We start from the raw sequence: 15,583 nt of genomic DNA on the forward strand, positions 1-15,583 counted from the left end.
GAAGCAGCCCCTTCTGTACTTGTACCCTACGTCCTATGGCAGCAGCCCCTTCTGTACTTCTACCCTGCGTCCTATGGAAGCAGCCCCCTCTGTACTTGTACCCTGCGTCCTATGGAGGCAGCCCCCTCTGTACTTGTACCCTACGTCCTATGGAAGCAGCCCCCTCTGTACTTGTACCCTACGTCCTATGGCAGCAGCCCCCTCTGTACTTCTACCCTGCGTCCTATGGAAGCAGCCCCCTCTGAACTTCTACCCTGCGTCCTATGGAAGCAGCCCCCTCTGAACTTCTACCCTGCGTCCTATGGAAGCAGCCCCCTCTGTACTTCTACCCTGCGTCCTATGGAGGCAGCCCCCTCTGTACTTCTACCCTGCGTCCTATGGAAGCAGCCCCCTCTGTATTTCTACCCTGCGTCCTATGGAGGCAGCCCCCTCTGTACTTCTACCCTGCGTCCTATGGAGGCAGCCCCCTCTGTACTTCTACCCTGCGTCCTATGGAGGCAGCCCCCTCTGTACTTGTACCCTGCGTCCTATGGCAGCAGCCCCCTCTGTACTTCTACCCTGCGTCCTATGGAGGCAGCCCCCTCTGTACTTCTACCCTGCGTCCTATGGAGGCAGCCCCCTCTGTACTTGTACCCTGCGTCCTATGGCAGCAGCCCCCTCTGTACTTCTACCCTGCGTCCTATGGAAGCAGCCCCCTCTGTACTTCTACCCTGCGTCCTATGGAGGCAGCCCCCTCTGTACTTCTACCCTGCGTCCTATGGAGGCAGCCCCCTCTGTACTTCTACCCTGCGTCCTATGGAAGCAGCCCCCTCTGTACTTCTACCCTGCGTCCTATGGAAGCAGCCCCCTCTGTACTTCTACCCTGCGTCCTATGGAAGCAGCCCCCTCTGTACTTGTACCCTGCGTCCTATGGCAGCAGCCCCCTCTGTACTTCTACCCTGCGTCCTATGGAGGCAGCCCCCTCTGTACTTCTACCCTGCGTCCTATGGAAGCAGCCCCCTCTGTACTTCTACCCTGCGTCCTATGGAGGCAGCCCCCTCTGTACTTCTACCCTGCGTCCTATGGAAGCAGCCCCCTCTGTATTTCTACCCTGCGTCCTATGGAGGAAGCCCCCTCTGTACTTCTACCCTGCGTCCTATGGCAGCAGCCCCCTCTGTACTTCTACCCTGCGTCCTATGGAAGCAGCCCCCTCTGTGCAGACCCTCTACCTATATGTTATCCTCTAGCTCTATGCACATGGGTTATGTCTGGGAACCCCCTCATTAATATGGATAACCCCCCTCCCAGGACACTGCTGTCTACAGCCCCCTCCTATACATGTGCCCCCCGCACCCCACACTCTTATCTGCTGTATCCAGGGATCGGGGCAGCCTCCTCCAAGTCTTCTGTGATCTCCTTATAATAATGGTAATATCTTCTTCTTCTTCTTGTGATCTGTCAGGATTCCTCCATGAAGGCAGCAGAAGGAAAGAGAGAGGGAATAAGCAGCGTCTCCTCGTCAGCAGCAGCCGGTGCGGTGGTGGCGGTGGTGGTGGTGGTGGTGGTGGTGGCGGCGGCGGTGGAGGAGCAGGAGGCTGGATTTGTAAATGATTAGGGGTTTTTGTGGTTTATATAGTGAGTCCTCTGCAGTCTATGAGCCACACAGCGGACACGTGGTGTCCTGACACAGGAGCAGGCTGATCAGCAGGGGGGGTGCCAGGACTTCTGCCCCCATGCCCTGAGCTCATCACCAGCTATGAGGAATCACGAAGCACAAGCCGCAGCCGCCGGGGCACAGGACCAGTGCTTGTTTGTGTCTATGTACAAAAAAAAAGAAGAAAAAAAGGGCAGAACTTATAAAAAGAAGCATTTTCTGTACCCAATAGTAGTGGTGCTGCCCTCCCACTGCAGACACAGGGCCTATGGGAGGCTGCGGGGAGATTTGGGGGAAATCTACTGTACCCTGTGCTATTTCAGCTGAGTCTGGACAAGGCAGGGGGCTGTGACTAGTTCTTAGGGGGCTTTTTTTCAGGAGTTGGGGACATTTCATATTTCTAAGACATATTACATGACAAATAATATTATCTCCCATCCTTCTGCCTGTGTAGTCAGATTGCATTGCTATGACAAGCTTGCCGGCACTGAACTGGTTAATAACATTCAATGCCATGATGGTAAACGCAACCTGTCTGGAGACGCTTACACCCAACATTTCCCATCTATTTCCCTATAACATCACGTGGCTTTTTTTTTTTAACTAAGCAATAGTGATGAGCGGGCACTACCATGCTCGGGTGCTCAGTACTCGTAACTAGTGATGAGCGGGCACTACCATGCTCAGGTGCTCTGTACTCGTAACTAGTGATGAGCGGACACTACCATGCTCAGGTGCTCTGTACTCGTATCTAGTGATGAGCGGGCACTACCATGCTCAGGTGCTCTGTACTCGTATCTAGTGATGAGCGGACACTACCATGCTCGGGGGCTCGGTACTCGTAACTAGTGATGAGCGGGCACTACCATGCTCGGGTGCTCGATACTCATAACTAGTGATGAGCGGGCACTACCATGCTCAGGTACTCGATACTCATAACTAGTGATGAGCGGGCACTACCATGCTCGGGTGCTCGATACTCATAACTAGTGATGAGCGGGCACTACCATGCTCAGGTGCTCTGTACTCGTATCTAGTGATGAGCGGGCACTACCATGCTCGGGTTCTCTGTACTCATATCTAGTGATGAGCGGGCACTACCATGCTCGGGTGCTCTGTACTCGTAACTAGCGATGAGCGGGCACTACCATGCTCAGGTGCTCGGTACTCGTAACTAGATATGAGCGGGCACTACCATGCTCGGGTGCTCGGTACTCGTAGTGATGAGCGGGCACTACCATGCTCGGGTGCTCAGTACTTGTAACTAGTGATGAGTGAGCACTGCCATGCTCGGGTGCTCAGTACTCGTAACTAGTGATGATCGAGCACTACCATGCTCGGGTGCTCAGTACTTGTAACTAGTGCTGAGCGGGCACTACCATGCTCGGGTGCTCAGTACTTGTAACTAGTGATGAGTGGGCACTACCATGCTCGGGTGCTCAGTACTTGTAACTAGTGATGAGCGGGCACTACCATGCTCGGGTGCTCTGTACTTGTAACTAGTGATGAGCGGGCACTACCATGCTCGGGTGCTCAGTACTCGTAACTAGTGATAAGTGGGCACTACCATGCTCAGGTGCTCAGTACTCATAACTAGTGATGAGCGGGCACTACCATGCTCAGGTGCTCGGTACTCGTATCAGTTCAGCTAGGCACGTCTCCAGTACTCGTAACTAGTGATGAGTGGGCACTACCATGCTCAGGTGCTCTGTACTTGTAACTAGTGATGAGCGGGCACTACCATGCTCAGGTGCTCAGTACTCGTAACTAGTGATGAGCGGGCACTACCATGCTCAGGTGCTCAGTACTCGTAACTAGTGATGAGCGGGCACTACCATGCTCAGGTGCTCTGTACTCGTAACTAGTGATGAGCGGGCACTACCATGCTCGGGTGCTTGGTACTCGTAACAGTTCAGCTAGGCACGTCTCCAGTACCTGAGTATAATGGAAGTCAATGGAGAACTCAAGCAATTTTTTTTCGGGAAATCTGGCAAAATGCTCAAGTTCTTCATTAACTTCCATTATACTCAGGTACTGGAGACGTGCCTAGCTGAACTGTTACGAGTACCAAGCACCCGAGCATGGTAGTGCCCGCTCATCACTAGTTACGAGTACAGAGCACCTGAGCATGGTAGTGCTCACTTATCACTTGTTACGAGCACAGAGTACCCGAGCATAGTAGTGCCCGCTCATCACTAGTTACGAGTACTGAGCACCCGAGCATGGTAGTGCCCGCTCATCACTAGTTACGAGTACTGAACACCCGAGCATGGTAGTGCCCGCTCATCACTAGTTACGAGTACAGAGCACCTGAGCATGGCAGTGCTCACTCATCACTAGTTACAAGTACTGAGCACCCGAGCATGGTAGTGCCCGCTCATCACTACGAGTACAGAGCACCCGAGCAAGGTAGTGCCCGCTCATCACTAGTTACGAGTACAGAGCACCTGAGCATGGTAGTGCTCACTTATCACTTGTTACGAGCACAGAGTACCCGAGCATAGTAGTGCCCGCTCATCACTAGTTACGAGTACTGAGCACCCGAGCATGGTAGTGCCCGCTCATCACTAGTTACGAGTACTGAGCACCCGAGCATGGTAGTGCCCGCTCATCACTAGTTACCAGTACTGAGCACCCGGGCATGGTAGTGCCCGCTCATCACTAGTTACGAGTACCGAGCACCCGAGCATGGTAGTGCCCGCTCATCACTAGTTATGAGTACCGAGCACCTGAGCATGGTAGTGCCCGCTCATCACTAGTTACGAGTACTGAGCACCCGAGCATGGTAGTGCCCGCTCATCACTAGTTACGAGTACTGAGCACCCGAGCATGGTAGTGCCCGCTCATCACTAGTTACCAGTACTGAGCACCCGGGCATGGTAGTGCCCGCTCATCACTAGTTACCAGTACTGAGCACCCGAGCATAGTAGTGCCCGCTCATCACTAGTTACCAGTACTGAGCACCCGAGCATGGTAGTGCCCGCTCATCACTAGTTACCAGTACTGAGCACCCGGGCATGGTAGTGCCCGCTCATCACTAGTTACCAGTACTGAGCACCCGAGCATAGTAGTGCTCGCTCATCACGACTAAGTATCTTCCATTGCAAGGGTTAATAGCTTGGGATGCCATACATGTATATGACCCAAAAACTAACCGTAGAACTCCCTTCCTAGTCCCTGTGGCATCTCATATGATTTTTTTTAATGAGGAATCTCAAGGGGTTAATACAGGGGTGGACACAGAATTCATCAGGGGGCCACATCTGCCTCTAGGTGGGATTGTGCATTGTGATGGAGCTTTTGGGCAGCAGAGAGCCCATATATTGTTGTGGCACAGAGGCGCTCTTCTGCCTGTGTTCACCAATGGGTTAATATTATGGGGTGCCATGATACAAGACAACCTGCTGCCCTCTAGCTACAACTACAAGTCCCAGCATCTCCTACTCCCTGTGTTATCTCATTGCATTGTCTTCCACTGCAAGGGTTAATATTCTGCGTTGCCATAAGGGCAACTGAGGTCATCACAGAGAAATCTCCAAGTGTTTGCTCGGTAGCAAAAACTACTACTCCCAGCATCTCCCATCTTAATCCTTGTGCAGCACATTGACATTTTTTTAACCCTTGTCTGGCACTATGAGTAAAAAAAAATAACATTAGATATACCAATCTGCATGGGCCACTGCAAGGGGTTAATAGGATGAGATGCCATGATGGCAAACTACAACTCCCAGCATCCCCGGCTGCATGGAGTGTCCTGGGCATGCTGGGGATTGTAGTTTAACAACAGCCAGAAAGGCTACAGAAGTATATAGTAGGATGTGTTATACGGAACCGTCACTTTAAATTTAAAAGAACGTTTGTTTACAAATTCCATTCATCTTGTTACAAAGTATCTAATTCTGTAACCCTTGATGTTCCGCTCAGAATAGAGAAAAGGGTAAAGCATCCTGGCACAAGTCATGGCGTCCCGTCCCCAATACTAGACCGCAATGTTCTTTATTTTTCTGAAAATAGATGTAATAATAGTAATCATCTTTATTTGGGCAGCGCCAACATATTTTGCTGCAGTAAAATCCCGTTATTAAAGGGGTGGTGACAGTTGGAAGAAAATGGCACACGTTAGCTGCGCACTTAAAGGGATTGTCCATGAGTAGATAAACAAAAACTGATTTCTGTATGAAACAGCGCCACTCCTGTCCTCAGGTTATGTGTGGTATTACAGGTCAGTCCTAGTCACTGAAGCTGAGATAATGGGATTGTTAGGTGAAGATAATTTTTGGACTGAGTGTAGAGACCAGCATCAATCAGCAGAATGGAACCAGAGTGCGCTTCATCCATTACTATAGGGCTGACACCTGCTTTATCTGGCAGCCCCCCAGAGAATGAATTGAGCGGTGGTCGTGTGTGCAATAACGCTGATAAAAATGGCCCATTCTGCCAGTCAGTGACAGTCGCAGCACCGTACCTCCCGTCCTGCACAAAGGGGATCATTTGTTTCCACTGTTCATTGCCTTTAAGCTGCAGTACCAAACACAGCCTGTGGAGAGGGGTGGCACTGTCTATGAAAAAAACAACCATGTTTTCTGCTTCTGGACAATCTAGGAAGACTTATAACCTTGGCATCTTCTGTGTGTAATTGTATATGTACAGCTGCTATAACCTGGGTATATCCTGTATATAATTATATATGTACAGCTGCTATAACCTGGGTATATCCTGTATATAATTATATATGTACAGCTGGTATAACCTGGACATCTCCTGTATATAATTATATATGTACAGCTGGTATAACCTGGGTATATCCTGTATATAATTATATATGTACAGCTGGTATAACCTGGGCATCTCCTGTATATAATTATATATGTACAGCTGGTATAACCTGGGTATATCCTGTATATAATTATATATGTACAGCTGGTATAACCTGGACATCTCCTGTATATAATTATATATGTACAGCTGGTATAACCTGGGTATATCCTGTATATAATTATATATGTACAGCTGGTATAACCTGGGCATCTCCTGTATATAATTATGTATGTACAGCTGCTATAACCTGGGTATCCTCTGTATATAATTATATATGTACAGCTGCTATAACCTGGGCATCTCCTGTATATAATTATATATGTACAGCTGCTATAACCTGGGTATCCTCTGTATATAATTATATATGTACAGCTGCTATAACCTGGGCATCTTCTGTGTGTAATTGTATATGTACAGCTGGTATAACCTGGGTATCTTCTGTGTGTAAATATATATGTACAGCTGCTATAACCTGGGTATCTTCTGTGTGTAATTATATATGTACAACTGGTATAACCTAGGTATCTTCTGTATATAATTATATATGTAGAGGTGCTATAACCTGGGCATCTCCTGTATATAATTATATATGTACAGCTGGTATAACCTGGGCATCCCCTGTATATAATTATATATGTACAGCTGGTATAACCTGGACATCTCCTGTATATAATTATATATGTACAGCCGGTATAACCCGGGCATCTTCTGTATATAATTGTATATGTACAGGTGCTATAACCTGGGCATTTCCTGTATATAATTATATATGTACAGCTGCTATAACCTGGGCATCTCCTGTATATAATTATATATGTACAGCTGGTATAACCCGGGCATCTCCTGTATATAATTATATATGTACAGCTGGTATAACCTGGGCATTTCCTGTATATAATTATATATGTACAGCTGGTATAACCTGGGCATCTCCTGTATATAATTATATATGTACAGCTGGTATAACCTGGGTATATCCTGTATATAATTATATATGTACAGCTGGTATAACCTGGGTATATCCTGTATATAATTATATATGTACAGCTGGTATAACCTGGGCATCTCCTGTATATAATTATATATGTACAGCTGGTATAACCTGGGCATCTCCTGTATATAATTATATATGTACAGCTGATATAACCTGGGCATCTCCTGTATATAATTATATATGTACAGCTGGTATAACCTGGGCATCTCCTGTATATAATTATATATGTACAGCTGATATAACCTGGGCATCTCCTGTATATAATTATATATGTACAGCTGGTATAACCTGGGTATCTCCTGTATATAATTATATATGTACAGCTGGTATAACCTGGGCATCTCCTGTATATAATTATATATGTACAGCTGGTATAACCTGGGCATCTCCTGTATATAATTATATATGTACAGCTGGTATAACCTGGGTATTTTCTGTAAATAATTATTTATGTACCACTGGTATAACCTGGGTATCCTCTGTATATAATTATATATGTACAGCCAGTATAACCTGGGCATCTCCTGTATATAATTATATCTGTACAGCTGGTATAACCTGGGTATATGTCACGCTCCCCGGGTCCTCGCCTCCCCTCCCCGGGTTCTCTGCTCCGTTCCCCGGGTCCTCTGCTCCGCTCCCCGGCTCACCTGCCACGCTCCCCGCTCTCCAGCCTCCGGTGCCCGTCCTTCCCAGGCCCCCTGGTCTCCGCTCCCGGCGCCCGACGGCTTCCCAGGTCCTGGCCGGCTCCCCTGCGTCCTCCTCTCAGCTTCCTTCCCTGGCTTCTGGCACCCGGGCCGCGCGCATGCGCATTAGGGCGCGCGCGCGGTCACTGACCCTTTCTTAAAGGGCCAGTGTCCACTAACAGGAAATGATGCACACAGGTACAGGGTATATAGGGGGTTAATGTCCAAGGGAGCGGGGCCTGTTCTTCGTGTTTTCCCAAGCTAGGAGTCAGGTCTCCTTGTACTCTGTGAGATACTTACCTCTCTGTCTTCTAGAGCCGATCCTGCATCGCCATCCGGTCCTGCGGTACCTCGAACCCCGAACGCTGCCCATCTGCCATCCTGACAGTCCGTACCATCTCGGATCCCTGCGGTGACCCGTCATCTCGCTCCAACGGTTCCGGACCCTGCCTGACACCATCACGGCTTCCGAACCTGAGCTCCGTCACCCGGACCACCATCAGTGACCTCGTGGTCCCAGGGACTTCTCCATTTTCTCCCAGTGCACGGACTGCCCTGCTACCTAAAGTGCTCCGGCTACCGGACTCCTTTCCCTCATACGGGAGTTCGGCCCAGTGGATCCACCTCCAGGGTCTACCCGTCCATCTGGCCCTAACAGTATATCCTGTATATAATTATATATGTACAGCTGGTATAACCTGGGTATTCTCTGTATATAATTATATATGTACAGCTGGTATAACCTGGGTATTCTCTGTATATAATTATATATGTACAGCTGGTATAACCTGGGTATCTCCTGTATATAATTATATATGTACAGCTGGTATAACCTGGGTATCTCCTGTATATAATTATATATGTACAGCTGGTATAACCTGGGCATCTCTTGTATATAATTATATATGTACAGCTGGTATAACCTGGACATCTCCTGTATATAATTATATATGTACAGCTGGTACAACCTGGGCATCTCCTGTATATAATTATATATGTACAGCTTGTATAACCTGGGTATCTCCTGTGCATAATTATATGTACAGCTGGTATAACCTGGTTATTCTCTGTACATAATTATATGTACAGCTGGTATAACCTGGTTATTCTCTGGATACAATTATATATGTACAGCTGGTATAACCTGGGTATCTCCTGTACATAATTATATGTACAGCTGGTATAACCTCGGTATCCTCTGTATATAAGTATATATGTACAGCTGGTATAACCTGGGTATCTCCTGTACATAATTATATGTACAGCCGGTATAACCTGGGTATTCTCTGTATATAATTATATATGTACAGCCGGTATAACCTGGGTATTCTCTGTATATAATTATATATGTACAGCTGGTATAACCTGGGTATTCTCTGTATATAATTATATGTACAACTGGTATAACCTGGGTATTCTCTGTATATAATTATATATGTACAGCTGGTATAACCTGGGTATGTCCTGTATATAATTATATATGTACAGCTGGTACAACCTGGGTATTCTCTGTATATAATATATGTACAGCTGGTATAACCTGGGTATTCTCTGTATATAATTATATATGGTACAGCTGGTATAACCTCGGTATCCTCTGTATATAAGTATATATGTACAGCTGGTATAACCTGGGTATTCTCTGTATATAATTATATATGTACAGCTGGTATAACCTGGGTATCTCCTGTACATAATTATATGTAAAGCTGGTATAACCTGGGTATTCTCTGTATATAATTATATACGTACAGCTGGTATAACCTGGGTATCTCCTGTATATAATTATATATGTACAGCTGGTATAACCTGGGCATCTTCTGTATATAATAATATATGTACAGCCGGTATAACCTGGGTATCTCCTGTACATAATTATATATGTACAGCTGGTATAACCTGGGTATTGTCTGTATATAATTATATATGTACAGCCGGTATAACCTGGGCATCTCCTGTATATAATAATATATGTACAGCCGGTATAACCTGGGTATCTCAATATATAATTATATATGTACAGCTGGTATAACCTGGGTATCTCCTGTATATAATTATATATGTAGAGCTGGTATAACCTGGGTATGTTTGGTATGTAATTATATACAGTGCCTACAAGTAGTATTCAACCCCCTGCAGATTTAGCAGGTTTACACATTCGGAATTAACTTGGCATTGTGACATTTGGACTGTAGATCAGCCTGGAAGTGTGAAATGCAGCAAAAAAGAATGTTTCTTTTTTTATTTTTTTTTTTAAATTGTGAAAAGTTTATTCAGAGGGTCATTTATTATTCAACCCCTCAAACCACCAGAATTCTGTTTGGTTCCCCTAAAGTATTAAGAAGTATTTCAGGCACAAAGAACAATGAGCTTCACATGTTTGGATTAATTATCTCTTTTTTTCCAGCCTTTTCTGACTAATTAAGACCCTCCCCAAACTAGTGAACAGCACTCATACTTGGTCAACATGGGAAAGACAAAGGAGCATTCCAAGGCCATCAGAGACAAAATCGTGGAGGGTCACAAGGCTGGCAAGGGGTACAAAACCCTTTCCAAGGAGTTGGGCCTACCTGTCTCCACTGTTGGGAGCATCATCCGGAAGTGGAAAGCTTATGGAACTACTGTTAGCCTTCCACGGCCTGGACAGCCTTTGAAAGTTTCCACCCGTGCCGAGGCCAGGCTTGTCCGAAGAGTCAAGGCTAACCCAAGGACAACAAGGAAGGAGCTCCGGGAAGATCTCATGGCAGTGGGGACATTGGTTTCAGTCAATACCATAAGTAACGTACTCCACCGCAATGGTCTCCGTTCCAGACGAGCCCGTAAGGTACTTTTACTTTCAAAGCGTTATGTCAAGGCTCATCTACAGTTTGCTCATGATTACTTGGAGGACTCTGAGACAGACTGGTTCAAGGTTCTCTGGTCTGATGAGACCAAGATCGAGATATTTGGTGCCAACCACACACGTGACGTTTGGAGACTGGATGGCACTGCATACGACCCCAAGAATACCATCCCTACAGTCAAGCATGGTGGTGGCAGCATCATGCTGTGGGGCTGTTTCTCAGCCAAGGGGCCTGGCCATCTGGTCCGCATCCATGAGAAGATGGATAGCACGGCCTACCTGGAGATTTTGGCCAAGAACCTCCGCTCCTCCATCAAGGATCTTAAGATGGGTCGTCATTTCATCTTCCAACAAGACAACAACCCAAAGCACACAGCCAAGAAAACCAAGGCCTGGTTCAAGAGGGAAAAAATCAAGGTGTTGCAGTGGCCTAGTCAGTCTCCTGACCTTAACCCAATTGAAAACTTGTGGAAGGAGCTCAAGATTAAAGTCCACATGAGACACCCAAAGAACCTAGATAAGTTGGAGAAGATCTGCATGGAGGAGTGGGCCAAGATAACTTCAGAGACCTGTGCCGGCCTGATCAGGTCTTATAAAAGACGATTATTAGCTGTAATTGCAAACAAGGGTTATTCCACAAAATATTAAACCTAGGGGTTGAATAATAATTGACCCACACTTTTATGTTGAAAATTTATTAAAATTTAACTGAGCAACATAACTTGTTGGTTTGTAAGATTTATGCATCTGTTAATAAATCCTGCTCTTGTTTGAAGTTTGCAGGCTCTAACTTATTTGCATCTTATCAAACCTGCTAAATCTGCAGGGGGTTGAATACTACTTGTAGGCACTGTATGCACAAAGATATGGAGGATAGTGAAGCTTTGCACTTGTTGTGTTCTCTGTGTGTGAACAGTATTTCCATCCACCCTTAGAATAAAGTCATAAAAAAATTAACTTTTCTGTCACAGGGGAGAGCTCTTGCCCAACTCAGGCAACGGGAAGGAATGGATGGAGAAGTGACCGTGTGTGCTCCGGTGTGTGCTCCGGTGTGTGCTCCGGTGTGTGCTCCGGTATGTGCTCCGGTGTGTTCTCCGGTGTGTGCTCCGGGGTGTGCTCCAGTGTGTGCTCCGGTGTCTGTGTGCTCCGGTGTGTGCTCCGGTGTCTGTGTGCTCCGGTGTGTGCTCCAGTGTGTGCTCCGATGTGTGCTCCGATGTGTGCTCCGGGGTGTGCTCTGGTGTGTGCTCCGGTGTGTGCTCCGATGTGTGCTCCCGTGTGTGCTCCGATGTGTGCTCCGATGTGTGCTCCGATGTGTGCTCCGATGTGTGCTCCGATGTGTGCTCCGAGGTGTGCTCTGGTGTGTGCTCCGGTGTGTGCTCCCGTGTGTGCTCCCGTGTGTGCTCCCGTGTGTGCTCCTGTGTGTGCTCCTGTGTGTGCTCTGATGTGTGCTCCCGTGTGTGCTCCGATGTGTACTCCCGTGTGTGCTCCGGTGTGTGCTCCCGTGTGTTCTCCCGTGTGTGCTCCGATGTGTGCTCCCGTGTGTGCTCCGGTGTGTGCTCCGGTGTGTGCTCCGGTGTGTGCTCTGATGTCTGTGTGCTCCGGGGTGTGCTCCCATGTGTGCTCCCGTGTGTGCTCCGATGTGTGCTTCGGTGTGTGCTCTGGTGTGTGCTCCGGTGTCTGTGTGCTCCGGTGTGTGCTTCGAGGTGTGCTCCAGTGTGTGCTCTAGTGTCTGTGTGCTCCGGTGTCTGTGTGCTCCGGTGTGTGCTTCGGTGTGTGCTCCGGTGTGTGCTCTGGTGTGTGCTCCGGTGTCTGTGTGCTCCGGTGTGTGCTCCGGTGTCTGTGTGCTCCCGTGTGTGCTCCGATGTGTGCTCCGGGGTGTGTGCTCCCGTGTGTTCTCCCGTGTGTGCTCCGATGTGTGCTCTGGTGTGTGCTCCGATGTGTGCTCTGGTGTGTGCTCCGGTGTCTGTGTGCTCTGGTGTGTGCTCCGGTGTCTGTGTGCTCCGGTGTGTGCTCTGGTGTGTGCTCCGGTGTGTGCTCCGGTGTGTGCTCTGGTGTGTGCTCCGATGTGTGCTCCGATGTGTGCTCCGATGTGTGCTCTGGTGTGTGCTCCGGTGTGTGCTCCCGTGTGTGCTCCCGTGTGTGCTCCCGTGTGTGCTCCTGTGTGTGCTCCTGTGTGTGCTCTGATGTGTGCTCCCGTGTGTGCTCCGATGTGTGCTCCGATGTGTGCTCCGATGTGTGCTCCGAGGTGTGCTCCGAGGTGTGCTCTGGTGTGTGCTCCCGTGTGTGCTCCCGTGTGTGCTCCCGTGTGTGCTCCTGTGTGTGCTCCTGTGTGTGCTCCTGTGTGTGCTCTGATGTGTGCTCCCGTGTGTGCTCCGATGTGTACTCCCGTGTGTGCTCCGGTGTGTGCTCCCGTGTGTTCTCCCGTGTGTGCTCCGATGTGTGCTCCCGTGTGTGCTCCGGTGTGTGCTCCGGTGTGTGCTCTGATGTCTGTGTGCTCCGGGGTGTGCTCCCATGTGTGCTCCCGTGTGTGCTCCGATGTGTGCTTCGGTGTGTGCTCTGGTGTGTGCTCCGGTGTCTGTGTGCTCCGGTGTGTGCTTCGAGGTGTGCTCCAGTGTGTGCTCTAGTGTCTTTGTGCTCCGGTGTCTGTGTGCTCCGGTGTGTGCTTCGGTGTGTGCTCCGGTGTGTGCTCTGGTGTGTGCTCCGGTGTCTGTGTGCTCCGGTGTGTGCTCCGGTGTCTGTGTGCTCCCGTGTGTGCTCCGATGTGTGCTCCGGGGTGTGTGCTCCCGTGTGTTCTCCCGTGTGTGCTCCGATGTGTGCTCTGGTGTGTGCTCCGATGTGTGCTCTGGTGTGTGCTCCGGTGTCTGTGTGCTCCGGTGTGTGCTCCGGTGTCTGTGTGCTCCGGTGTGTGCTCCGGTGTGTGCTCTGGTGTGTGCTCCGGTGTGTGCTCCGGTGTGTGCTCTGGTGTGTGCTCCGATGTGTGCTCCCGTGTGTGCTCCGGTGTGTGCTCCCGTGTGTGCTCTGGTGTCTGTGTGCTCCGGGGTGTGCTCCCATGTGTGCTCCCGTGTGTGCTCCGGTGTGTGCTTCGGGGTGTGCTCCAGTGTGTGCTCTAGTGTCTGTGTGCTCCGGTGTCTGTGTGCTTCGGTGTGTGCTCCGGTGTGTGCTCTGGTGTGTGCTCCGGTGTGTGCTCCGGTGTCTGTGTGCTCCGGTGTGTGCTCCGGTGTCTGTGTGCTCCCGTGTGTGCTCCGATGTGTGCTCCGGGGTGTGTGCTCCCGTGTGTTCTCCCGTGTGTGCTCCGATGTGTGCTCTGGTGTGTGCTCCGATGTGTGCTCCGGTGTGTGCTCCGGTGTCTGTGTGCTCCGGTGTGTGCTCCGGTGTCTGTGTGCTCCGGTGTGTGCTCTGGTGTGTGCTCTGGTGTGTGCTCCAGTGTGTGCTCTGGTGTGTGCTCCGGTGTGTGCTCTGGTGTGTGCTCTGGTGTGTGCTCCGGTGTGTGCTCCGGTGTGTGCTCCGGTGTGTGCTCCGGTGTGTGCTCCGGTGTGTGCTCCCATGTGTGCTCCTGTGTGTGCTCCCGTGTGTGCTCCGATGTGTGCTCCGGGGTGTGTGGTCCCGTGTGTTCTCCCGTGTGTGCTCCGGGGTGTGTTCCCATGTGTGCTCCCGTGTGTGCTCCCGTGTGTGCTTCGATGTGTGCTTCGGTGTGTGCTCTGGTGTGTGCTCCGGTGTCTGTGTGCTCCGGTGTGGGCTCCGGGGTGTGCTCTAGTGTGTGTGCCGGTGTCTGTGTGCTCCGGTGTGTGCTCCGGTGTCTGTGTGCTCCGTGGTGTGCTCTGGTGTGTGCTCTGGTGTGTGCTCTGGTGTGTGCTCCGGTGTGTGCTCCGGTGTCTGTGTGCTTCGGTGTGTGCTCCAGTGTGTGCTCCGGTGTGTGTTCCGATGTGTGTTCCGGGGTGTACTCTGGTGTGTGCTCCCGTGTGTGCGCCTGTGTGTGCTCCGATGTGTGCTCCCGTGTGTGCTCCGGTGTGTGCTCCGATGTGTGCTCCCGTGTGTGCTCCGGTGTGTGCTCCCGTGTGTGCTCTGGTGTCTGTGTGCTCCGGGGTGTGCTCCCATGTGTGCTCCCGTGTGTGCTCCGATGTGTGCTTCGGTGTGTGCTCCCGTGTGTGCTCCGGTGTCTGTGTGCTCCGGGGTGTGCTCCAGTGTGTGCTCCAGTGTCTGTGTGCTCTGAGGTGTGCTCCGGTGTATGCTCTGGTGTGTGCTCCGGTGTGTGCTCCGGTGTGTGCTCCGGTGTGTGCTCCGGTGTCTGTGTGCTCCGGTGTGTGCTCCTGTGTGTGCTCTGGTGTGTGCTCTGGTGTGTGCTCCGGTGTGTGTTCCGGCGTGTGCTTCGGTGTGTGCTCTGGTGTGTGCTCCGGTGTGTGTTCTGGTGTGTGCTCCCGTGTGTGCTCCTGTGTGTGCTCCCGTGTGTGCTCCGGGGTGTGTGCTCCGGTGTGTTCTCCCATGTGTGCTCCCGTGTGTGCTCCGGTGTGTGTGCTCCGGTGTGTGCTCTGGTGTCTGTGTGCTCCGGGGTGTGCTCCCATGTGTGCTCCCGTGTGTGCTCCCATGCGTGCTTCTATGTGTGCTCACGTGTG

The 15,583-nt window shown here is 50.0% G+C and overlaps 1 protein-coding gene across 2 annotated transcripts in view; it reads right to left on the bottom strand.

Annotated features, from left to right (window-relative positions):
- RUNX2 (RUNX family transcription factor 2) overlaps positions 1-1,251 on the bottom strand; it is a 125,617-nt gene extending 124,366 nt beyond the window's left edge. For both annotated transcript variants that reach the window (XM_075341183.1, XM_075341182.1), the window contains exon 1: positions 1-1,251. This exon is cut by the window's left edge and continues 1,230 nt beyond it. The gene's annotated coding sequence lies outside the window, so the exon portion shown is untranslated.
- Between the last annotated feature and the right edge of the window lie 14,332 nt (positions 1,252-15,583).

This window comes from Anomaloglossus baeobatrachus, chromosome 3 (assembly GCF_048569485.1).
Source record: "Anomaloglossus baeobatrachus isolate aAnoBae1 chromosome 3, aAnoBae1.hap1, whole genome shotgun sequence".
Lineage (NCBI taxonomy): Eukaryota > Metazoa > Chordata > Amphibia > Anura > Aromobatidae > Anomaloglossus > Anomaloglossus baeobatrachus.